This window comes from Zingiber officinale, chromosome 6B (assembly GCF_018446385.1).
Source record: "Zingiber officinale cultivar Zhangliang chromosome 6B, Zo_v1.1, whole genome shotgun sequence".
In the NCBI taxonomy this organism is placed as follows: domain Eukaryota; kingdom Viridiplantae; phylum Streptophyta; class Magnoliopsida; order Zingiberales; family Zingiberaceae; genus Zingiber; species Zingiber officinale.
The window spans coordinates 47,346,222-47,373,499 of record NC_055996.1 but is presented as its reverse complement, the minus strand read 5'-3'; the positions used below and the strand labels follow the sequence as shown (position 1 = coordinate 47,373,499).

The 27,278-nt window shown below is 37.3% G+C and overlaps 1 pseudogene; it reads right to left on the bottom strand.

The window, feature by feature from the left end:
• LOC121990954 overlaps positions 1 to 12,108 on the bottom strand; it is a 76,833-nt pseudogene extending 64,725 nt beyond the window's left edge.
• Positions 12,109 to 27,278: the final 15,170 nt, after the last annotated feature.

Below are 27,278 nucleotides of genomic sequence, written 5' to 3'. Positions count from 1 at the left end.
GGATGAAGAAGGAGCAAAATGATTTCGTAGTGAATAACCAAGCAGAGTATCACTTGCTGAGCGTGCTACCGCCTAAAAAAGTCAACCGCATCGGAAGCTACTCATCGGCCAAAGAACTCTAGGAAAAATTCTTGGAACTTTACGATGGCACATCCGAAGCCAAACTCGCTAGAAGAGATATACTTCGGAATAAGCTGACAAATATCAGTCTTGAAAAAGGTGAGAAGGTAGCTGATCTATACGCAAAGGTAAAAGAACTAATTATTAGAGTATATACTAAAAGCCTAGCTTTTGTAAACATTTATTTTTGAAATAAAAGAATCAAATTGGTCAAATGTCTACATTTATTTGTTAAGTGTAGTTGTTCAATTAATTTATATTGTAGATAACATGGTGTGTGTTGTCACACACAGAAGATCATGTTATCAGTTCTTTATAAATTATAAAAAGTTGCTCATGACTAAGATGGAAAGGAACAAACCATTGGAATAGTCGTAGTGTAATTATGTATTAGTTTATTTTGACTAATAAATTACACTAGTACACTTTAAGTGTATTGAGTATGCCCATTATAGGTAAGTTCTTTTTATACTGACTTAATAAAAGAACTAGACCTTAGTTATTATGGAAGTGTGTGCTCTTAATCCTAATATAATAACAAGCATATATATTTAGTATTTATTTCTTTAACTTATCAAAGGGTGAGATTTAGCTCGATAAATCAATAGGCCCGATAAGTAGGGAAATGATATTACTTATAGTGTGTGTTGTTGATTATAGAAGGAAACTGTGTCCTAGTCATCTAGGTTGAGAATATCCCCAAGAGAAGCTCATAAGGATTGTCATGTTAAACCCTGTAGGTGGACTTAGTCTGACATGACAATGAGGTTGAGTGGTACTACTCTTGGACTAAGAAATTAATTAAAATGAGTTGTCAGTAACTCAATTAATTAGTGGGCATTCGATATCTTAAACACAGGGAGACTACCACACTCATGATGAGAAGGAGCCCATAATATAATTTGGGATTGGTGCGGTAGTGCGATAATAACTCTCTACTCGAATGAGTTATTGTTGATGAACTTGAGTTGTGTGTTCGGGGCGAACATGGGATACTCAAGCTCGTCGGAAGGCCAAAACTAATTTCTCCTCTAGGTCCCTGTCGTAGTATCATTAAAACCTCAAGTCCATCCAAATAAAAGCTCATCTTGGTGTCCAGGAAGGGGGCCGCCCCAAGGCTTGGTGACCACGCCAAGGGTCAGCCCTATGCTTGGTGCCCAAGCAATGGAGGGGTCGGCCACTATATTTCAAATTAGGAGAGTTGTTTTGAATTTTTAAAATCTTCTCTTTGTAAATAACTACAAGTTTAAAAGAGATATTTTAAAATTTAAAACTTTCCTTATTTGAATTAGGCCACATGGTTTAAAAGAGTGTTTTAAAAGTTTTAAAACTTTCCTTATTTAACCTTCCTCATGGTTCTTTTTTTAAAAAAGAAAGTTTTAAATTTAAAACTTCCCTTTTTTATAACCATGTTAAAAAAGGAAATTTTAGAAGAGAAGTTTTAAATTTTAAAACTTGGTTTTAATTTTTTAAAACATTCCTTTTTTAACATCCACATAAGGAAAGAGAGCTTGTAAAATTTTATAAGAGGATTTATTAATTATTTCTCTTGATGATGATGTGGCCGGCCACCCTTGCTTGGTGTCCAAGCAAGGAGCCGACCATTAAAAGCATCCAATCGTCCATGATTCAATCAATTGAATCAATCAAGAGGAAAGAAAAGGAAAAATAAAAGGGGAAAAGGAAAAACAAGAGGAATATTTTAATTTTTGTAAAAAGTCTTTCCTTATTTGCGTTGGACAAGTAATATAAAAGAAGGGGAGAGGAGGCCTCATGCTGTAACGCCCGCCCTTCCAGGTAGCACTAAGGCCACCCCGGAGGGACGGACGTCACTGAAACATAGACATCAATTTCTAATGCATATGGATTCATGGCAGCGGAAGACTTATTTAAATTTTTATTTCTTTTATCATATGCATTTAGTTTACTTATCATGGCATGTGAATCAAAGCATACTGAACATTTCATCATATCATCATCATTCTAACATGAGTAAAATATCATAAGTGTATGAAATACTAGCTGAAATCATCATCATAAGCATAGGGTCCAACTTAGTTCACATGCACAACTTAACTAATTATAAGTTCCAAAACTTAAGTAGATCTATCCACCGAGCACTTCCACACACATCCATCACCTTTCCTGCTACGCCCCTTAATTGATCCATTCCTTGCCTTTATCTGCAGTACAAGGAAAACGTGTAGCTATAAGCCAAAGGCTTAGTGAGGTCCTTGCCTACCCATAAATCAGAAAAAACACATAACATAACATGTAGAAATCATAGCATAGCATAGCATAGCATGGAGAATCATAACATAGAACATATATTATCATGTAAAAAAAAACCATAACATCTCATAACATAACATGAGAGAAAACAGAACATAATATATCATATCACATAAGGAGCATAACATATCAAAGTATATCATGTGAGTGTATATCATGATTCATATCACATTCTGTAAGCACATATCATGAAGTCTATCATATCATGTAAACATGTATCATAACTCATACCTGTTCATAAGGGTGCATAAACATAATTTCATAAATATGTGCATGTAGATGCAATATGTATATTTTTAAAACATGTATCATGGAATGCACATATGCATCATGCTTCTTTCAAAACATATAGTATACATACTTGAATATCATATCATCATCATGAGAAGGGCCCTGACTTGTACCACATGTAAACATAAATGCGCGCAATCCCTAGGACAGGGTAGCTAGCCCCGAACCTACTAGGGATCTAGGTCCGTTCATAGTCCGTCGACCTAGGGGCGTACTGAGGAGCCCATCCCTTAACGAGGTCCGTTCATAGTCCGTCGACCCCGGGGCGCTTATGGAGCCCACCCTTGGTACAAGCCATACAAAGTAAAATATCATGCATATCATATCTCATCATATCATACATGTCATAATTCTTGTCATATCATTAAGAGAGCTCTTGATCCCAACTTAAGGGAAGCATCTCTTTACCATAGCATGAAGAGTGCTCTTGATCCCAACTTAAGGGAAGCAACTCTTTTCCATAACATGAAGAGTGCTCTTGGTCCCAGTTTAAGGGAAGCAACTCTTTAGGCTTTTCTTCTTACATAAGCCATTCATACATGCATTATGAAACATAACATGTTCTTATCATAACATAAAGTATAACATGTCATTTTCATATCATCAAACATGGCATATCATCTCATGAACTTAGCATACATATCATGAACATGGCATATCATATCATGAGTCTAGCATATCATATCATTAACATGGCATATCATGTCATAAGTCTATGATATCATATCATGAACATGGCATATCATATCATAAGACATAGCAATGCAACATATCATACGACATATTTTCATCATATCATGAAGCATGAAAGCTTAACCTACTCATATATCAAAGGCTACATATCATGAGAATACATAACATGTTTAGTTAGGTTTAAACTCTTTCCTAACCCAATTAATCCATCTTGGCCGAACCACATCAGTAGGTTTCATCCTCATTTCATTCCATATTAAGCATTGAACTTACCCACATAACATGTAAACTTGATCTAAACACATACAAGGCATTATACTTCATGAATAAGCATGTTTGAGTTCAAAACTCTAACCTAAATCCATTTATCTCAATTTGGCCGAAACATATCAGTAGGGTTCTTATATCATTTGGTTCCATATGAAGCATAAAACTTATCCACATAATATGTAAACTTGACCTAAGCACATACAAGGCATTATACTTCATGAATAAGCATGTTTGAGTTCAAAACTCTAACTCTAACCCATTTATTTCAATTTGGCCGAAACATATCAGTAGGGTTCTTATATCATTTGGTTCCATATGAAGCATAAAACTTATCCACATAACATGTAAACTTGACCTAAGCACATACAAGGCATTATACTTCATGAATAAGCATGTTTGAGTTCAAAACTCTAACCCTAACCCATTTATTTCAATTTGGCCGAAACATATCAGTAGGGTTTCATATCATTTTATTCCATATGAAGCATAAAACTTAAACATATGACATGCAAATTGGATATAAGTATATACAAGGCACTATACAAGCATATACAAGGCACTATACTTCATGAATAAGCCTATTAGAGTTCAAAACTTTAACCTTAACCTATTTATCTCAATTTGGCCGAAACATATCAGTAGGGTTTCATATCATTTTATTCCATATGAAGCATACAACTTAAACATATAACATGCAAATTTGATCTAAGCATATACAAGGCACTATACAAGCATATACAAGGCATTATACTTCATGAATAAGCCTATTTGAGTTCAAAACTTTAACCCTAACCTATTTATCTCAACTTGGCCGAAACATATCAGTAGGGTTTCATATCATTTTATTCCATATGAAGCATAAAACTTAACCATATAACATGCAAACTTAATCTAAGTATATACAAGGCATTGTACAAGCACATACAAGTCACCATACTTCATGAATGAGACTATTTGAATTCAAAATTCTAACCCTAACTTATTTATCTAAATTTGGCCGAAACATATCAGTAGGGTTTCATGATTTTTCATTCCATATCAAGCATAAAAAATTAAGTTATCCACATATAAAATTTCCTACATCATAAAAGAGTACAACTACTATGGTTTCTATGCAAAATTCTTGACCTAAGGCCTATAAGTCATGTTGGCCGAAACATATGTATAGAAATCTCCTTGTTTTTGTCACAACATGAAGAATGAGAACTTAACTATCAACACATAAAATTCACATATCATATAAGTATGAAATCAAGCATGTTCTCACAAGAAAAAGAACCTAGCCTTAACCCTCTTTTGTCTCTTGGCCGAAATATTCATAGTGAGGGTTTAGATTTTTTTTTTTTTTTATAAAACATAAATTGAAACTTGTTGACCCTAAAAGATCATCCATCAAAACCCACAAGAAAATTTTATGGTTTTGAAAACTCTTGAAAAAACTTAACGATCGATTCGACAACAACTTGTACTGCAGTGAGGGGAATACTCACATCCTTCGCTAAATTCTCTAAGGAGGGAACCTTGCTTGTGAATCCTTCCTAGAGGAGAGCTTCCTTGCTCCTTGGTCTCGACAAGAGGATGAGAGGGAGAGAGAGAGGTCACGGTGAGGGAGAGTAGGAGGAGAATGAGAGCAAATGACAACTCATCTTTAATTTCCTCCTTTTATTCATTATGAGAGGAGGAAGGAAAATATATTTTTCTTCCTCCTTTCTTTTACTCTCTTCATAATTAAGAGAAAAGTCTAGATACATCCCTTCTTGGTGAGTAAGAAAGGAATATTCTAGAGCATCTCTTCATTAGAGAGGGAGAAGACAACTCTTACTTCTCCTTCTAAGAGAAGAGTCTTTTCTTCTTACATTTAATTATGGTTTCCCTCTCTTTTCTAATAATAATTTCTCTTGGTCTAGTGGTTATCTTATTCAGGCATCTAATGAGAGATCTAGAGTTGAAGTCCTAGATCTTATGTATTTTTATTTCTATTTTATTTGTTTAAGTGTTCGGCTAGGAGCAAAATTCAACTAAAGCATATATATTTTTCTTTATTCATGATAGAATATTCTAGAATTTTGCTAAGGACCCTATGGGTGTTACACATGCATTATCAATTCTTATTCTCAAGTTGGTGCTCCCTCTTATGGCCAGCCCTCTCCCTCTTCTTTCCCCCTTGCTCTCTTTTGTTCTCTTGTGATGGTGGCCGGATTTTAGAGAAGGAGAAAGAAGACTTTTGGGTGGTGTTCATCTTGGAGGATCGTCACTCACACGACGTCCAAGGCGAGGCGAGTAATACGGCAGAAGATCTCGAGGTTATTAGCATACATAGAAAAGGTATAACTAGTAATTGTTTTTATTTCTATTTTATTTGTTTAAGTGTTCGGCTAGGAGCAAAATTCAACTAAAGCATATATATTTTTCTTTATTCATGATAGAATATTCTAGAATTTTGCTAAGGACCCTATGGGTGTTACACATGCATTATCAATTCTTATTCTCAAGTTGGTGCTCCCTCTTGTGGCCAGCCCTCTCCCTCTTCTTTTCCCCTTGCTCTCTTTTGTTCTCTTGTGATGGTGGCCGGATTTTAGAGAAGGAGAAAGAAGGCTTTTGGGTGGTGTTCATCTTGGAGGATCGTCACCCACACGACGTCCAATGCGAGGCGAGTAATACGGCAGAAGATCTCGAGGTTATTAGCATACATAGAAAAGGTATAACTAGTAATTATTTTCCGCATCATGCTAGTTGTAACACCCCACCCTCCTCCCTACTAGTCTATGAGGGTGGAGCGCTACTGGACTACTAACTATACTTAACTAGAGTTGCTCACATGAAATTAAGATTACTTGAAACTCTCAGAACTCAAAGCATACAATATGTAACAGCGGAAAACATACTACTCAAGCATACGTTCACAACTAAAACTATACATAAATCTGAACATGCTAGAAACTATATATATAAATCTACACAAGTATGCAACAATGATACAACTCAGATAATAAACCAATGTGCATAGTAATTAAAAGAAAGAGTTCTAAACATAAAATATCCACTGAGCAATTCTAACAACATGAAAGAATAGTTTCAACATTCTGAATACAAAATCTTAATAAATTTTTAAGCTAAGTCCCAAGGCTTACATAGTTCAAACATCACACATCCATCCACACCTCCTTGTCGCCTTCCTTCGCTATAGCTTTTCCCACTACAACAAAAACCCTCATAGACATTGGTTTTCCACCGGTGTCTATTATATTTTCGACCGATGTCTATGAAGGCGATGTAAAAGGTCTGTCATTTTAGACATCGGGTTAAAACCGGTGTAGTATCACTTAACGACACCGGTGTTCGAATCGATTATTAACTGGTGTAGTATCACTTAACGACATCGTTTCCTCAACGGTGTAAAATCGATGTAATATTATATGTTAATAACACCAGTTTTGGTAGCGGTATACGACCAATGTAATAATAATTAATGACACCGGTTTTGTAGCTGTGGAAAATCGATGTAATATCAGTATTTTTTAACAGCACAAATTTGATTTTCGAAACAGTGAAAAACCGACAGTAACAAAAAAAATACACAAATATTCACAAATTACACAAATATTCTTCATTCAACAGTATCCATAAAATACACAAATATTCACAAATTATATAAATATTCTTCTTACAACAGTATCCATAAAATACAAAAAAATTCTTTTTACATCAAAAGCTAATAGATATCAGAATCAAGTTAGAACATTCTTTTAACAACACATCAAGGTAGAACATCATGAGTCAAAAATCAAGCTGAGGCTACATTAAATTATGAGAATCAGAATCTGTTCAACTTGCTATACTACTCCATTCTTCTTGCGCCTTTCATTTCCCTAATCTCACCGCTTTTCACCTTCAAATGCCTAGTTTTCTGAGTTAAAACATCCACTGTTCTAATCTGTCAAACAAAAGTATCATTTGGTCTACTTAACTACAACAAAGAACAAAAACAGAAGAATTATACATGCTGCAGAAGTCTTAGAATATCACCATTAGAAAGAAATTGACATGGGACAATATACGCAATTTACATTCCATGCAAATGCATGCATCATCCAAAGTTTTCAAAAATCAAATACATTTCCTACTCAAATGTAATCTAGCATGCATTCGGCCCACTCGAACCGTACTTCATCAATTTCAACTCTGGAGTACTTGAGATTTGTAAACTGTAAAAACACATAAATAATATATTAGTAAACCAAGACCAAAAATAATAGTTGAAAATGCAATAAGAGCACCAGGTAACAAGATGACTAATTGGAATGCTTAAAAAGATAAACATTCATCAATTATCTCAACCACATCATATAGTGATAGATCTATCATTCCTGGGAACTTAATATAATCCAAACAAGAAATTATTGCAACGAAGTTAATCATAACCTGGTTTCCTATTGCATTTTTAAATTTTTTTATAAGATAGTGGGCATGCTAAAAGATTAACCTGGTTTCCTATTGCACTTGTAATGCAATGAGAGCGGAAATGGTAAAGATTCAATTTTGATTTATTTATTTATTTTCAAATATCTGCTCTAGCTCTAACGAGGCCAGTCTAGTTTTTCTGATCTCTATCCTTCTAACACTTCAAATCAAGCATTTTGAAACCAATGAGAACGACCAACAAACTAAATTTGGAATGCAAAATATCTAAACCAAAGAAAGTCCCTTTCTAATTGATCCTTAAAAGGAGAGCAGTGTGATATACAAATTGAAATAATTTCTGGATGTCTAAAGCAATCTTTTAGAGCATGATTTGATAAATTTAGCTTTGCTCTCCTTCAGCTTAAAATGATCAGAAATGTCTTCGAACATTCACTATTTTATCTTATCTCTCTTGCTGGAAAAGGGTATTCACCTTATTGTTGTGTAAGCTATCATCAAACTAGTGATGATTGATCACGAGGCTAAAAGCCTATTTTCATCTATACTTCCAACCCAGGTTATAAGTAAATTGAGATATTTTCTTAGCATATAGGTAGGAAGATATTTACCTCTCCCTGCAAAATTATGTATCTGATGTGCTCAAGGAACTGAGATATTGGAAGTTAAGCCAATTGATATCCTTACAGATTCAAATGTCAAATTAATCTATAGACATAAGGAGCCATTGATTGATAGAAAGGTGCAAAAGACTTGCTGAAAATTGAACTACCTCACACTATACTCTTCAAGAGCAGGGACATCAATTCTTTAAGGCTTCAAGTCATGATGATTTGAAGGCAAAGAATTGTGTGTATCTAAAGAGTGCTCTAATAAAAAAAATCTTGTTTGGAAATCAATGTAACATTCAAATTATGGGCAGGTTCTCCTATAAATAGCAGGTTTACATCTCACCCATGCATCCTTTTGGGAGGCAATCTAATTTGATAAACGAGCAAAAAGAGATACTATAGTCAGATTGAATGTAAAGGCAAAGAACACTATTAATACATACTGCATGTAAGCTTCTCTAGGTTAAGCAGAAAGTGATCGAGTTCAGATGTGCTCCTAAAGGACCAACAAAGCTATATAATGTCAAAAGAGTTACCATAAACAACCTCCATCTCTTTTCTACAAGAGGAAAAATCATATAGAGATCAATTGTTGCTTAGTTAGAGTGAAAGCTATATATAATGGGTACTTTCCTAAGCGACAACTTGGTAACATGAAAAAAAAAAACAAGATGATGCATAGAGCAATCATACACAACTCTAAGTTGATGTGGACGAGTGACAATCAAATAATGATCTGTATTATAAATAGTCTAGTATTTATGAACACACTAAACATATTGAAGATCATAGCCACCACCCGTGCCACAATTATGTTCAAAAAGATCAGCTAGTCTAATTCCCAAATTTTAAATTAGTTAGTTTTTCTAGAATTTGTAATTACACATTTACATGGATTGTATTCTTATTTCATATAACAAACAAACAAAAAAAAATCCAGATTTTCACTTAGATGATGAAAAACTTGGTAATTTTTTTAGGTTATGTGAAAAAAATAGAATTCTCGAGTGGGAACTCTCTTTTACCGCTGTGCCAGTCACTAGTATGTAAAAGTCTATAGGCGCTTCATTCTGCAAGATCACATCTTCCCTGGGTGGATAATACTCGGTTTTCATCTCAGATACCTTCAAATATACAAAAGATGAGATACTGAGGTGAGAGCACTATGTTGTGATATTCTGTCTGGCAAAATCTGGAGTTAGAAAATTCTAATAATTACCAATTGGAATAGCAGGTCATTAGATACTCCATGGAACAAGTAGACACTTTGAACCAGTGAGTAAAATAGATAGTGAGTAATGCTGGATCTGATGGCTTTGGGAAGAGCATCCAGTGTCTCTTGCTGTTGGAGGCCTTCTGAGTCAGTCCTGAACTTCAAACTGAGATGTGAGATCATTTGTTCTTGTAAGCATTCTAGAAGCTGATTTCTTTGTGCAAACCCCGTGGCTGCTTGGATTGAATCCCTCTGCAATGATCAGTACATATCTTTAATGCTATAAAAGTAAAACAAGAGTAAATATTGGTTGCAAGTACAACTTGCTGCCATCTGAATGGATTGATCAAGTTTTGCATTACGAAACTTACATATCTTCTAGTTCTGCTAGTTCCATGAACTACCAAATTGGTCATATTTCCGATTAAATAGGCTATTAGACCAAGGTTAAAGAGCATGTAGAAAATGTCAAAAATCATCTCTCCTATATTTTCAGCATGCAAGTCTCTATAACCAACGGTTGTAAGGGTGGTGATTGACCAATACATCGAGGTCACATAGCGGATACACAAGCCTCGCTCGTGGAAATCTGGCATAGAAGCATCGATCCAAGTACTGCTTGGATTATGATACCTTGCAGAGAAGATAATAGAAGCACCCAGCACAGTGCACAGCAAATAGAGTCACCTATAAGATTGTTATGAAATGACAGTATCAGCCGAAGTATCAACTGCAAAAGGTAAGTGAATGCACGAATTGATGGTAAAGAATAAAGATCCTTACACAAATAAGTTTTGCACATCGAACCCAAAAGTAGTTGAAGTGCCTATCTTTCTCTAGTCTGGTAAATGAAAAATGAAGCGTGTGGAATTAGTTGGAAGGCAATAATATCTTCCCTCAGGGAACACAAAAAGCATTCACATAGTTATTTAAGATGCATACCTTGCAAATAGTGCACTAACTCTTCTGAGATGCCAGAGATGGAGCATGTTGAAGAATCCATAAGAGCGGAGCTTATGAGGCAACAATTTGTGTGCAAGTTTGGAAGGGAGTGGAAGCAACATCAAGAACAAACCAACTGGTCAAATATTTCCATGCTATTAGCTTAGGATCGTCAACGAGCAGATAAGTTGTTCTATCAAGGTAGGCCAAAAAGAAGGTTAAAATGATGTCAATGGCAAACAAGGCGTTGACGATATTGTCCACCAGGGCAAGAGTTCCCTTCGCATGCCCAAGGAATCCAAATTCGAATGGAGAAACCCAAGCAGAATAGACAACGAGAACAATCAAGAAAATCTCCCACGCCCTGTGACAGAAATTCAAACATCAGAAATGTCTGCAATACAAAAGTCTCCAATCAATTATCTCTTGGATGTAGTATTCATGAATAGGACGGCTGAGGTTTTCTTATTTCCAGACAAGGATAATAAATTGTCACGAAAGAAAGAAAAGTAAAAGCAAAATTACCCCAACAAAAGATTTAGACAACGTAAACCCTGATGCTTTTATATATGAAAAACAAAAAAAGCCTTTTAGAATCGAGAAAAAACATAGAGACGGGGATTAAAGAAGTTTATATGCAATGGAAGAGTAGAAAATCAATATTTACGCATCTGAAAAATTGCACCTTGAAGACTAGGATCCTTAGCTCGAAGTCCTAAATCTTTCTCACAATATCTTCACTAAATTATACAGATTAGGAGTTAGGAGAGAATACAACTCTTTTCAAAAAAATAATAATCATAATAATAATAAAGGGTAAAAAGTTATTCAAAGAGAATCCCACATCAAATCTGTCACCGAAGTTCCACAAGGAATATCGATCTAGAAGAAAGTTTGGATTTTTCAAGCGTTCATGACCAAAAAAAAAGGGTTTACATGCAAGAGGGAAAAAATCTGAACAAAAAGAAGGCAAAGAACAAGAGAAAAAACCCCACAAGCTTTCCATCCAGAGCAAATCCCACAGCTCACAATCTCCAACGGAAAAAAAGGAGTTCGCCCTAGTAACGGCAGAGGGAATAGAACACCAGACCTGTATCGCCAATCGTAAGGGGAAACGATGAACCTCCGGAGCTTGACCTTGCGGTTGCTCCTTGCCCCGAGGGAGGGGAGAATCCCGGTGGAGAGGCTGTAATGGCTGTCGTCCCGTGAGATCTCCTTCTCCGCCTCGATACCGCACATCATTGCCAATGACATGTTGAACACCTTCGCCGTATCCGCCATAGTCGCCAATTCACGTTATCTACACCCACACTCCCTCTCTCCAACCGCTCCCTTTCCGGATTCAAAGCATCATAGCTCACAAGAATCTCAATTGGTGATGGCGGCCGCCGAGGCGTGAGCAAGAGCGGAGAAAGTGGCAACAGCAAGACGGCCCGTTGTAAAAGGGAGGAGTTGGAGGAGATGCGGTGTTGTAAAAGGGAGGAGTTGGAGGAGATGTGGTGTGGTTGGACAGAGAAGCAAGGGCATCATGTCTTGATCCTAATCGGGAGAGGAAGGGGCGTCGATCTAGGAAGGAGAAGAGGGAGATGAGGTTGAGAGAGATGGTCGGAGGTTTAGGTTTAGGTTTAGGCTCGGAGGAAGGGGCGCGATATAAGTTTAGGTTTGAAGGGAACTTCACAGTTTTGTAAATTTTGGCTGGTGGAATATTAAAATATTTTATTTTGGTTTATTAACACCGAGTTTTAAAAATCGCTGTTAAAATCGGTGTCTATTAACAAAAAAAGTCGCTCATAGACATCGCCTAAAAAATCGATGTCTATGAGCGAAAATCTGCTCTCATAGACATCGATTTTTGGAAAAACCGGTGTAAAATACTCAAAGACAATGATTTTTGCTTAAAATCGTTGTTGTTCCACTGATGTCTATGAGGGTTTTTGTTGTAGTGTCCTTTCCTTTATCTGTAGTAAGAGGAAATGCAACTATAAGTAAAATTACTTAGTAAGCGCTATCTAACTCACAAAACTCGAATATGCATGTGAATATACTGAAATGCTAAACATGTAAAGATACTTATCTAATAGCAAATAACAGCAAGAAAATTCTAAATAACATGCTAGCCTAAAAGAAACTAAACTTGCTAAATTTTAAACTTATGTGAAGCTTATTTCACATGTTTAAAATTTATACTTTTATACTTCAAAATAATAATAAACTCTCTCTTGGGCCCAGGCTTAGTACCATTTGCGCACTCCATAATAGAAACTGAGATAGCGAGCCACCAGTCCTACAAGGGTAAAGACCTTGGTCTTACCAGGACCGAGACCTCAGAATCGGTCACCTGGATTTGTTTAATGACAACCTCGGAAGTCGGGTACTAGCCTCTTCAAGTAAAATACTTGTTCTTGTTAATACTACTAATAAAAGAATGCCTCATACAAAACTGAATCTGCAGTGCTGAAACAAATCTAAAACTACAATGCTTGAATAAAATCTAAAAAATGCAGCGCTTAACAAATTAATAAAAAACTAAAATGCTTGAATAAAACCCAAGACTGCAGTGCTCGGATAGAAGATCTAAAATTGCAAGGGAAAAACCTAGTAACCAAAAAGGTCTACTGATTAATCCCAAACTAAGGCCGTTCATGTCAAATGCATAGTACAAACAACACTGAAACCTGTTGAAGCTTAAAATCTATGTAAACTTGTTCAAGGCTTAACTTTTATAGAGCAACAGAAATCTTTAGGCATGCTACAACAGAAATGCAAAGGAGAAAGCTACTCCTAAACCTCTAACAAACCATTTCTGTACAGCATATTTTGAAAGCCAAAAAGGAAAAAACTAAATCCCTAGCAACCACAATTCTTTACAACATAATCCGAAAGCCAAAAGGAAGACTAAATCTCAGCAATCACAAATTCTGTACAGCACAAACCCATCACTGTACAACAAGGCTAAAGAAGGTTGTTCGTGCCCATTTCATGGCACCAAATCTAAACTACACCGTATCTCCAAAGGAGGCTATTCGTGCCCCTCTATGGCACCAATCCGATCTGCACTTGTTGAATTGGAGTTGTTCATGTTCAGAATTTACAAAGGAATCTGTAACTGAGATGCAATACTACGCAAACAATGGATTTAAAACTGCATGTATAAAAAACTAATAACAAAAGAAATCTATACCGAAATCTCTACAAGCTGAATGCTAAACTACATGCCCAATCTAACAATTTGTTCATTTTCCAAACCTAAACAAATTTGAAATTAAGATTCACGGAAGCAAGCCTCAAGAACAACGCTCCTACAGCATACTTCGGCTAAACAAGAAGGAAAACAGAATCCGATAGCTACTCTTACCGCAGGTGAGAAGCACATACAGTCGTTCTTAGACTCACAACCGAAATCAACCTCTAGGGTTTCGGATAGCTCGTATTTCCGACGACTCCTCGCGCCTACGCGTCCTCCTCGCCGAGATAATCGCGAGGATGTGAAGAAAACTTCGAATTGATCCTTGGCCGGCCGCTGGAGACGAAGCCTAGCTTCTTCTTTGTTTCCGCCCAAGCAGGGACGCCGCTCGAAAGAAATGAGAGAAAGGTTTTGGTCACGGGAAAAACCTAAGTTCTCTCTTTATAACTAGGGTATTCTGTTATCTAACTATTGCTTATATTATTTCCGCCCCTTCTTTGATCAGCACGGCCCGCTTGGGCACTTGGCTATCGCGCTTCGCTTAAGTCTTGGACCGGGTCGGAGGTCGCGGGTTCAAACCTCGGCCGAACCTCTTTATTTTTTTGAAACTTATTTCTTTTGGTAAAAATACCAAACGAACTCCGAAAATTGCATAAAATACTCTAAAAATTTCTAAAAATCTCTAGAATATTTCTAAAGCATTTCTAAATATTTTTAAGTACTATTAGAAGTCATAATGAGGAAATTTGGATTGTTACAATTCCCCATACCTTATAAAAAGTTCATCCTCGAACTTAGAATAATTCTGGATATTTCTGTCTCATACTGCCCTCACGCTCCCACGTAGTTTCCTCGTGTTTCTGATTTTGACAGATGACCTTCACTATTGGTACTTCTTTGTTCCTTAGTCTCTTAAATTCTCTGTCCACTATCTGTGTAGGTGTGCTCTCATAGCTAAGATCCTCCTGGATCTGCACTAACTGAGGCTGAATCACTTGGCTAGGGTTGTGAAGGCACTTCTTTAGCATAGAGACATGAAATACATTATGTATTGCTGACATGTCTTGTGGTAAGTCCAGCTTGTAAGCTACTTTCCCAATCCTTTATGTGATCAGGTATGACCCTACGTAGCGGGGACTTAACTTTCCCTTTTTGCCAAATCTCATCACTCCCTTCATAGGAGCAACTTTGAGAAAGACTGAATCCCCTACTTGGAATTCAAGTGGCCTATCGCGAGTGTCAGTATAACTTTTCTATTTGATCTGGGCAGTCTCAATCCTCCGTCTAATCTTCTGGATAGTCTGTGTGGTTTCTTCTATCATCTCAGTCTGCCTGCCCAATTCTGATTCCATCTCTTTTCTTTCTCTAGCCTCCAACAAGCATATAGGTGATCTACACTTTCGGCCATACAGTGCTTCGTATGGTGCCATCTTGATGGTGGCCTGGTAGCTATTGTTGTAGGCGAATTCAGCTAAATACAGATACTTGCACCAACTGCCTTTAAAATCTAATGCACAAGCCCTGAGCATGTCTTCTAAAATCTGATTTACTCGTTCTGTCTGTCCATCCGTCTGTGGGTGGAAGGCTATGCTAAACTTGAGTTTGGTGCCTAGTGCATTCTAGACACACTCCCAAAAACTGAGAGGTGAAGCGCCCATCCCTATCGGAAACAATCGACTTCGGGACTCCATGAAGTCTAATCACTTCCTTAACATATAGCTATGCCAACTGCTCTATAGAGTGAGACACCTTGATGGCTAGAAAATGGGCAGACTTGGTCAATCTGTCCACTATCACCCATATCGCATCATATCCATTAGTAGTTCTTGGAAGACCTGTTATAAAGTCCATGGATATTTCTTCCCACTTCCTCTCTGGTATTGGGAGAGGCTGTAGAACTCCTCCTGGTCTCTGGTGCTCTGCTTTGACCCTCTGACATGTTAGACAGGTACTGACATATTTTGCTACATCTCTCTTGAGTCCGGACCACCAGAATCTCTGCTTCAAATCTTGATACATCTTGGTGGAACTAGGATGCATGGAGTACGGTGTACTATGAGCTTCTTCTAAAATCTTCCTTCTCAATTCCTCATCATTGGGAACACAAAGGCGGCTCCCCTGATAAAGAATTCCACTATCTGATACCTAAAACTCTGAATTTTCTTCTTTTTGTATCCTTTGCCTGATCTTCTGGATATCTGGATCTTCACTTTGCTTTCTCTGTATATCCTCAAGCAAGGTTGAGTCTAAGGTCAATGCAGAGAGTTGCCCATAAACAATTTTGACTCCAAAATCTGACAATTCCTTCTGCAGTGGCAGTGCTAATGATAACAAGGACATCAGAGTTGCACTGGACTTTCGACTTAGTGCATCCGCCACTTTGGTAGCTTTACCCGGGTGGTAGAGGATTTCACAGTCATAATCTTTAACCAACTCTAGCCACCTGCGCTGTCTCATGTTTAAGTCTTTCTGAGTAATGAAATACTTCAAGCTCTGATGGTCGGTGAAGATTCTGCACTGGACTCCATACAAATAATGTTGCCAGAGTTTTAGTGCAAAGACCATAGCTGCCAGCTCAAGATCATGAGTGGGGTAGTTCTTCTCATAATCTTTGAGTTGTCTGGAAGCATAAGCTATAACCTTTTCTTCTTGCATGAGAACAGCTCCAAGGCCCATTTTGGAAGCATCACTGTAGATGTCAAAACTCTTGTCACTCTCTGGAACAGTCAGAATAGGAGCACTAGTCAATCTCTTCTTCAATGCTTGGAAACTTTACTCACATTTGTCTGACCATTCAAACTTCTTGTTCTTCCTAGTTAGGGTTGTTAGTGGAAGAGGCTATCCTAGAAAAGTCCTCCACGAATTTCCTATAGTACCCAGCTAAACCAAGAAAGCTTCTGATTTCCCTGGCATTCTTGGGTCTACACCAGTTGTTAACCGCTTCTATTTTGGTAGGATCCACTTTGATACCTTCTTTAGAAATGATGTGACCTAGAAACGCCACCTGCTCTAACCAGAACTCGCACTTCGAGAATTTAGCATAAAGCTGCTTTTGCTGAAGGAGCTGCAGTACTATTCTCAAGTGCGTGTCATGCTCCTCTAGGGTTCTTGAATAGATCAGAATGTCGTCGATGAACACGATGACAAACTTATCAAGGTATTCTCTGAACACTCTGTTCATTAACTCCATGAAGACCGCAGGTGCATTAGTCACTCTAAAAGGCATGACTATAAACTCGTAGTGTCCGTATATGGTCCTGAAAGATGTTCTGGGTATATCACTTTCTTTCACTTTCAACTGATGGTACACAGAGCACAGATCTATCTTAGAGAACACTGTTGCCCCATTTAACTGATCAAATAGATCATCTATTCTGGGAAGAGGGTACTTGTTCTTAATTGTCACTTTGTTCAGCGCTCTATAATCGATGCACATCGGCATAGATTCGTCTTTCTTCTTAACGAACAACACCAGAGCTCCCCATGGTGAATGACTAGGGCGAATGAAACCCTTGTCAAGCAGCTCCTGGAGTTGTTCTTGTAGCTCTTTCAGTTCTGCTGGAGACATTCGGTACGGAGCTTTTGAAATTAGACCAGTACCAGGAACTAATTCAATTTCAAACTCCACTTCTCTGTTAGGAGGTAGTCCAGGTAGCTCTTCTGGGAATACCTCTGGATACTCACAGACTACTCGAACATCTTCCTGCTTAGGTCTTTCTTGTTCTTCTGCATTCACAATGTACGCAAGAAAACTAGTACACCCTTTAGCTAACATCTGGTGAGCTGTGAGGGAAGAGAGGAATTTCTGGGTCTTCCTCTTCGGCACTCCCGTGAACTCAAAGGATGGTTCACCTTCTGGGCTGAAAATCACTTCCCTTCTACGGCAGTCCACCGAAGCACTGTACTTGCTGAGGAAATCCATACCCAGAATAACGTCGAAATCCTGCATCGTAAGGACTACTAAATTAACATATAGCTTTCGATCTGAAATTTTGACTGGTACAGCCCGAAGCCACTGGTTGGACTCCATGACTTCCCCAGAAGGTAGGGTTGTCAAGAACTTGGAGTTCATGCTCTCTGTTATGACCGTGGAGGCACTAGCAACTTCCTCTTTAGTGAGGGAGAATACTCTGGCACTGGTTGGAACTGGTGGGACTTTTAACCTTCCTTGACTGAGCTGAGGTCCATCCAGAGTTGCAGGCATGTAATGTAAGTGAGGCTTGTTCCCGTATTGTGCCGCCTGTTGCTGAGGTGCTTTGAGCTTGTTAGGACACGCCTTAGCCAGGTGTCCTTCTTGACCACACGAATAACATCCAGTCATACCCACGAGACAGGCTCCTGGATGTAGTCTCCCACATTTAGGGCAGGGAGGGAACTTGGCCTGCTTGTCTACTAGACCTCCCTTTTGGCTGCCTCCTGTATTCCATCGTTTCCTTTTTGTTATCTTTGCCCTTCCAGTTCTGCTTACTTGCTTGGGGCTTCTGACTCCCTGCTGTCTTGTCCTCTATCTTGACTGGCTTGAGTTGCGTTTGTTGTGCCTTGATGCTGTTCAGATAGTGCTCAGCGACTAATGCCCTGCTGACCAGCTCTTCACCAGTCTGTGGCCGGTGAGTTCCACTACTCACATTAAGTGCTATTTTTGGCCTTTCAGAGTAAAATATCTTAATTACTTCTTCTTTAAATGCCTTGGCATTTTAACAAACACCTTGTGTGCCAAAATCCCTAAAGTCTTAACTTTGGGATCTACTTAAGGCCTTGACCTTTTTTCTTTCTTTTCTTTATCTTTCTTATACTTTTCTTAAACTCAAAATATTGATAGGGTATTTTTCTATATGCATCTATAAGTGAAACTAACTAGGTAACATACAATCATGCATAGAACACAAAAGAAATCTGCACATACAATATTTCTACGACGAGAAATCAAAAGGAAAACATCTCTTACTACAGGTGAGCAGTACTTCTAAACATTTCTCTATACCGCACATAAATAATAAAGGAAAACATTTATAGAAACTATAAATACATTCTTACTTGAAGACGGCAAGGCTGATGCTGATGTGTGTGTGATGCTGGAGAATGGGAACTGCTCTGATACTAACTTGTAACACCCCATCCTCCTCACTACTAGTCTGTGAGGGTGGAGCGCTACTGGACTACTAACTATACTTAACTAAAGTTGTTCACATGAAAATATCTATACTTAAAACTCCCAAAACTCAAAGCAAACAATATGTAACAGCGGAAAACATAAATAACTCAATTTATGGAACTAATGTGACTAGCAATTAAAAGGAAGAGCTCTAAACATAAAATATCCAATGAGCAAATCTAACAACATGAAGGAATAGTTTCAACATTCTGAATACAAATTCTTAATAAATTTTTAAGCTAAGTCCCAAGGCTTCCATAATCCAAACATCACACATCCATCTGCACCTCCTTGTCGCCTTCCTTCGCTATATCTTTTCCTTTCCTTTATCTGCAGTAAGAGGAAATGCAACTATAAGCAAAATTGCTTAATAAGCGCTATCTAACTCACAAAACTCGAATATGCATGTGAATATACTGAAATGCTAAACATGTAAAGCTGCTCATCTAATAACAAATAATAGCAAGAAAATTCTAAATAACATGCTAGCCTAAAAGAAACTAAACTTGCTGAATTTTAAACTTATGTGAAGCTTATTTCACTTGTTTAAAATTTATACTTTTATACTTCAAAATAATAATAAACTCTCTCTTGGGCCCAGGCTTAGTACCATTTGCGCGCTCCCTAATAGAAACTGAGATAGCGAGCCACCAGTCCTACAAGGGTAAAGACCTTGGTCTTACCAGGGCCGAGACCTCGAAACCGGTCACCTGGATTTGTTTAACGACAACCTCGGAAGTCGGGTACTAGCCTCTTCAAGTAAAATACTTGTTCTTGTTAATACTACTAATAAAAGAATGCCTCGTACAAAACTGAATCTGCAATGCTGAAACAAATCTAAAACTGCAATACACGAATAAAATCTAAAACATGCAGCGCTTAACAAATTAATAAAAAACTAAAATGCTTGAATAAAACCAAAGACTGCAGTGCTCGGATAGAAGATCTAAAACTGCAAGGGAAAAACCTAGTAACCAAAAAGGTCTACTGATTACTCCCAAACTAAGGTCGTTCATGTCAAATGCATAGTACAAACAACACTGAAACCTTCTGAAGCTTAAAATCTATATAAACTTGTTCAAGGCTTACACTTTTATAGAGCAACAGAAATCTTTAGGCATGCTACAATAGAAATGCAAAGGAGAAAGCTAGCTACTCCTAAACCTCTAACAAACCAATTCTGTACAGCATATTTTGAAAGCCAAAAAGGAAAAACTAAATCCCTAGCAACCACAATTCTTTACAACATAATCCGAAAGCCAAAAGGAAGACTAAATCCTCAGCAATCATAAATTCTGTACAACACAAACCCATCACTGTACAGCAAGGCTAAAGAAGGCTGTTTGTGTAACGACACGGCCCTTGTAACACCCCACCCTCCTCACTACTGGTCTGTGAGGGTGGAGCGTTACAGGACTACTAATTTTTCTTAACTAACATTGCACACATGTAATTGTCAATACATAAACTCTCTAAACATGCAACTGATAGCAGCGGAAAATATAAACAACTTATCTCTACATTCTACTCCAGCATGTGAACACAACTAAAATTATACATCAATCTAATCATGCTGAAATATATTATTAATCTGATCATGCATGCAACCATTATACAACTCAGATAATAGGTCTAATGTGCAAAAAAATCTTAATAAATTGTTATGCTAAATCCCAAGGCTTCTATAGTCAAGGCATCACACATCCATCCGCACCTCCTTGTCGCCTTCCTTTGCTTTATCTGCAGTAAGAGGAAAAGCACATCTAACAGTCAAGGCATCACACATCCTTTCCTTTATCTGCAGTAAGAGGACAATGCAACTATAAGCAAAATTTACTTAGTAAGCGCTATCTAACTCACAAAACTCGAATATGCATTTGATGGAAGAAATCTAGAAACTGAATGCTCAAAAGAAGATACTACTCATGCTCATCTAACAGCAAAAGAAACATAGCATACTGAAATACTAAACATGTAAGCAAATCTAAACAACATGTTATCATACAAGAAAACTAAACTTGCTGAATTTTAAACTTATGTGAAGCTTATTTTACTTGTTTAAAAACTTATACTTTAATACTTCAAAATAATAATCAATCTCTTCTTGGGCCCAGGCTTAGTACCAAAGCGCGCTCCCTAATAGAAACTGAGGTAGCGAGCCACCAGTCCTACGAGGGTAAAGACCTCGGAATTAGTCACCTGGATTTGTTAAACGACAACCTCGGAAGTCGGGTACTAGCCTTTCAAAGTAAAATATCTTAATTACTTCATCTTTAAATGCCTTGGTATTTTAACAAGCACCTTGTGTGCCAAAATCCATAAAGTCTTGACTTTGGAATCTACTTAAGGCCTTGGCCTTTTTCTTTCTTTCCTTTATCTTTCTTATAAAACTCAAAATACTGATAGAGAACTCAAAATCTGGAACTGAAATGCTTAATGAAAAATCTGCATTGCAATGCATATTAAAAATCTGTAATGCATATTAAAAATCTTCACTAATGCTTAACAAAAATCTGCACTAATGCTTAACAGAAATCTGCACTAATGCTTAACAAAATCTGCACTAAAGCTTAAGCACTAAAATTCTGCACTAATGCTAAAGCACGAGTTACTTAAAGAAACTGCACTAAAATTCTGCACTACAAGGAGATCTATACTGCACTAAAATTCTGTACTACAAGGAGATCTAAACTGCACTAAAATTCTGCACTACAAGGAGATCTAAACTACATTAAAACTTCCAAATTGATTTCAATTATTTCAGTTTCCCCACTCATCTAGTATCAACAACTGCTTTCTAAACTTTCTGTTTCATCATCAACTTGATCCATTTATAATTAGAAGAATATTTATTCCAATTTATTAGTATGAATAAATACTAAAATCTCTTATTCCAATTGTTAGAAGAAAATTGTTAACTTCTCTTGAATACCTTAGTTATCCAAATCGTACATATATTTTAAACCGTTCAAAAAGTAATAGCGATAACTTCAATACTTACACTCCTAAAAGCTTCTGTAACCTAAATGTTATGAATAACTCTTTCCTCAATGTTATATTTTTGAAAGTGTTAATTAAATAATCTGAAAGTAAAGTTTCCATCCTTAATTTACGTCATCAACATTTTATCATCATCTTTTCTGAATCTAATATTCCCTTAAATTTATGCATTCTCTTCCCATAAATAAATCAATATGATATCTGTCTCAATTCATAGTTTCAAGGTTATTATAGAAATTACTATATGCTTAAAAACTTGTTATACTTACAACCTTTTTGACCAATTGAACAAACTTATTCAGTTCTAAATCTCTGTTATTTAAACAACTTTGAATATCTTTAAAAACACGTCCTCAGAACACAGCTTATGAACCATCACAACCGAAACTAACAGTAAGGCTGTTCGTGCCCACATCATAGCACAAGTAAACTATACAGCAGCTCCAAATCAACCGTAAGGGAGAAAGCATTAAGGTAACAACATGAAGGAAACGACATGCTAATCAACAAATCTATGCTTCCTCATGTTCAGCAAGATAGCCGAATTGCACAGCAACCCCAAGGGATCTACTCGTGCCCCTTTTCTTTGCATAAGAACAAGTTAAGCTTGCTGTAAAATTAAAACAAAACATATGTAAACAAATTCACAGCTTAAACTTTTGTAAAGCAACCAAAAATCTCTACAACCAAAATCTGAAAGCCAAAGAAGCAATTCCTCCTGGAACAGTGGTATGACAGGAAACTAAAAAGGAATGAAATGCTCCACACACTTAATCTTTTTCCATGTTCTTCCTTTCAACCTCACGGCAAAAACCTTTAAATTCATCTATCTTCACGGCATACTCAAAAAACAAACAAAGGAGACACCAAATCAAACTCGAAACTACCCTTACCGCAGGTGAGTAGCAACTTACCTTCGTGTTCTTGGACTACAACCGAACGAAAGGCAACTTGGGCTTCGGGAAAACTTAAGCTCTCGGCAACTTCTTCACACCCACTTGTTCTCCTCGACAAGGCGATTGCAGTGGTGGAGAAACCCCTCGGAGATCACCCTTCACCGGTCACCGGAGAGAAGCCCTAACTTCTCTTTGATTTTTGCCCAACAAAAACGCCGTTGCACGAAGAAGAGGAGAGGAGAAGAAGTTAGGTCACGGGAAAACACAACATCAACTTATCCCTCTTTATAACTTAGTATTTCTGTTATGGCTTAAGACCAATTCGCTATTAATTTGTTCACAAAACCTAGATTCATAAACTCTAGTACTTAAGCCTGGAGGTTTAGAGTTCGAATTCTGGGGGAGGCAAAAATCTACTGCCAGGGGTGGAAAGTCCTAGTGAGTAACAGCACGGCCAAGGGTCGTCGGTCGACGACATTAGAGGTGGCCAAATGGGCCGACGACATAAGGGCTGCCAGTGGTCAAAGGCGCCTTTTTATTGTAACGACCCGGCCCTTTGGCCTCTTGGGCGGCCCTTGCGGCGGCCCACTGGCGACCCTTATATCGTCGGCCCATTTGGCGACCTCTAATGTCGTCGACTGACGACCCTTGGCCGTGCCGTTACTCACTAGGACTTTCCACCCCTGGCAGTGGATTTTTGCCTCCCTCAGGATTCAAACTCTAAACCTCCAGGCTTAACAATTAGAGGATTTCTCTTCTAAGAAGAGCTTGTAAAATTTAAAATTTCCTCAGGATTTTTATAAAGCTCTCTTTTTACAAGCTTTCCTGAGTAAAATTTAAAATTTTAAATTTAAAATCCTGAGTAAAATTTAAAATTTTAACCGACGACCTTTGTAAAGCTCTCTTTTTACAAGCTTTCCTTTTTTTAGAAGAGCTTGTAAAATTTTATAAGAGGATTTCTTCTTTTATAAAATTTTATAAAAAATTATTTCTCTTAATGATGATGTGGTCGACCACCCTTGCTTGGTGTCCAAGCAAGGGGCTAGCCATTAAAAGCATCCAATCATCCATGATTCAATCATTTGAATCAATGATTGATGATTGAATTAATCAAGAGGAAAGAAAAGGAAAAATAAAAGGGGAAAAGGAAAAACAAGTGGAAGATTTTAATTTTTGTAAAAAGTGTTTCCTTATTTGCCTTGGGCAAGTAATATAAAAGAAGGAGAGATGAGGCCTCATGCATTATCAATTCTTATTCTCAAGTTGGTGCTCCCTCTTGTGGTCGTCCCTCTCCCTCTTCTTTTCCCCTTGCTCTCTTTTGTTCTCTTATGGTGGTGGCCGGATTTTAGAGAAGGAGAAAGAAGGCTTTTGGGTGGTGTTCATCTTGGAGGATCATCGCCCACACGACGTCCAAGGCGAGGTGAGGAATACGGCAGAAGATCTTGAGGTTATTAGCATACAAACAAAAAGTATAACTAGTAATTATTTTCCGCATTATGCTAGTTATTTTTATTTGTATGAATTCCAAACACAAGAGGCATAAGATTCTAGTTTTTCGAATTTGTAATTCGAGTTATGTTTTTTTTTTGTTTTTTGAATTTGTGATTCGATTGTTATTTTTGGTTAAACATAATGTTATTTTAGGAAATTAAATATTGAATTTCTATTAAAGGCTTTGTCGAGGCAGTGGTGGATGATCTCATACCCAAGAAGGCCTAATGCCTCGCCATGTTTGACCTGGGAGCCGATTTTAGAAATAAATATTTAATTAACTTTATAACATAGGTTGATTTGGATCAATAGTGTTAAGTTTCACTTACGATCCAAATCTAAACCATTAAGAATAGATAAGTTAAATTTGGAATCAATCATGTTAAGTTTCGCTTGTGATTCCAAATTTAACTTCTAAAGAACACAATAGGTTGTTTAGGAAAGGTTCGACACTTGTACAAAATTTTTTGTACAGTGGAACCGGTACGATCTTCCTAGGACCAACCAACACTAATTACCAGACTCGAGAACCTCGATGAAACGGTAACCAACCGAGACATGATACGCTACTCACTCAACGCTTTTCCCATAACTCCAGAATAGACCTCAATCATCGATGCCTACTATATCTCAAAGGACCTGGAGGTAAGTATCTTAGAGGAATTATTTTCTACTCTTGAATTACATGAAACCAGATGTGCAGGGACATCAAAAGACTCAAGCCATATTATGGCACTAAATGTAACGAAGAAGGATGAACCCGAGTTAGATTCAGAAGAAGATCAAGAAGCTTATAAGGTAAGAAATTTCAAAAAGTTCTTTAGATCTAATAAATTGAAAGAAATGTAGAATAAGGAAAACCCAAGAAATAGAAGAAGGTTTTGTTGCTACCAGTGTCAAAAGGAAGGACACTTAAAAAAAGATTTCCCAGAACTCAAGAAGGATAACGTCAAGTTACCCAAGAAGCACAAGAACCTAAAATTAACTTGGGACGACAGTTCATCATCTGAGTCTGAAATACAAGAATATGTCATACTGGCACTGATTGTGAGCTATGAAGGGCAAAGTACATCAGAAGCCAGCATCGATGAAGGGGGAGCGACTTCAGATGAAAGCAGCGAAGCAGGGGGAGAGTCACGCTTCAAGTCTGATATGCTAAGTGAGGTATGCCTCTTACCTCCTGATCAACTTTATTATGGTAATAAGTCTATGGCAAAATCCACGTACAAATTAAAAGTAAAAATAATAAATTAAAAATGAAAACTTATAAATAAAAATAATTTAACGAAAATCATGTTTGTTAGAAGATTTTGTTAGTTAGAGCCCTAGAGCCAATCATTTGATGATTGTATGGACTCATGTATATCATATTCTTGTTTATTAATAAAGGCATTTGTTTGGTTACTATACTTATTTATATTAGTGCCAAATAGACTAAGTATAATAGCGTCCTTGAGTAGAAGGTTCATACCTATATCAATCGATTAGTTGAATCGATAGTGAGATGATATAGGGAACACTACTCTAAATCATTCCTAGTCGAGTATTAGCATTCAGGGACAATGTTAATACAATAAGACTAGCATGTAGGTCAGCTCGATGACTTGATCTCACAAGTCATGGATATAGAGATATCAAGCTGACACATGGGTATGCATTAGAGAATGTATACTGAATGACCCGCCATGAGAAAGTATCATGGATCGTTATATGAGTGTCATATACTTTCTCATGTGGCTATTAGTATGACTATTAGTCCTTAGACCTGAAGTCACCATGGATCCCTACATAAGGAGTTATGTACTTTAGTTTCGTCAAACGTCACCCGTAACTGGGTGGACTATAAAGGCGATTACTAGGTATATAACGAATTATGTAGAGGGATGTGAGTGATGTAGATGGGATCTATCCCTCCCATATGACGGGAGCGACATCGGTATTCTTGATAGAGTGAGACCACTAAGTGCATGGCCATGCCCAAATGAGTCAACATTAGATGTTGAGCTTATTTGATCGAGTGAGTCTACTTGGAGTTCAAGATTTAGATTGATTAGAGGATGACATGGTCTATGCCTCACATTGATCAATCTAGATGTCTAGGATAGAAGGACACTTGTCATTATTTTGTGAGTAGTCACAATTGGTAGTCACGAGGTGATGTCGGATCTCGACATTCTTGTAACTTGGGTAGTAATGATGTGTTGCTAGATACCGCTCATTACTTATGCTCCTAAATGGGTTTAGGGCATTGCCAACGTTACAAGAACCTATAGGGTCACACACTTAAGACAATTAGGTGGAGATTAGGTTCATATGATGAACCAAGAGGATTAGATTCATTTGATGAATCAAATTGGATTAAGAGTAATCCTAATTGAGCTAACTTGAGTTCGACTCAAGTTGATTCATGTGTTAAATGAGTCTAATTTAGATTTTGACTCATTGAATCAATTTAATTTAATGAATTAGATTCATTATATTAAGTTGGCTCGAATCAAATGGTTGGATTAGATCCACCATGGTAGAGATTGAGTCAAGTTTGACTTGACTTGAGAAGGAAGACCAAAGGTCAATTTTGACTTGACCTTTTGCCACCTCATTGGTGAGTTGGCATTAGGTGGACCAATAATGATGTTCCACATCATCATGGGTGCCACCTCATGGAAGTGACAAAGCCACTCTCTTAATGGTTTCATATTAATTG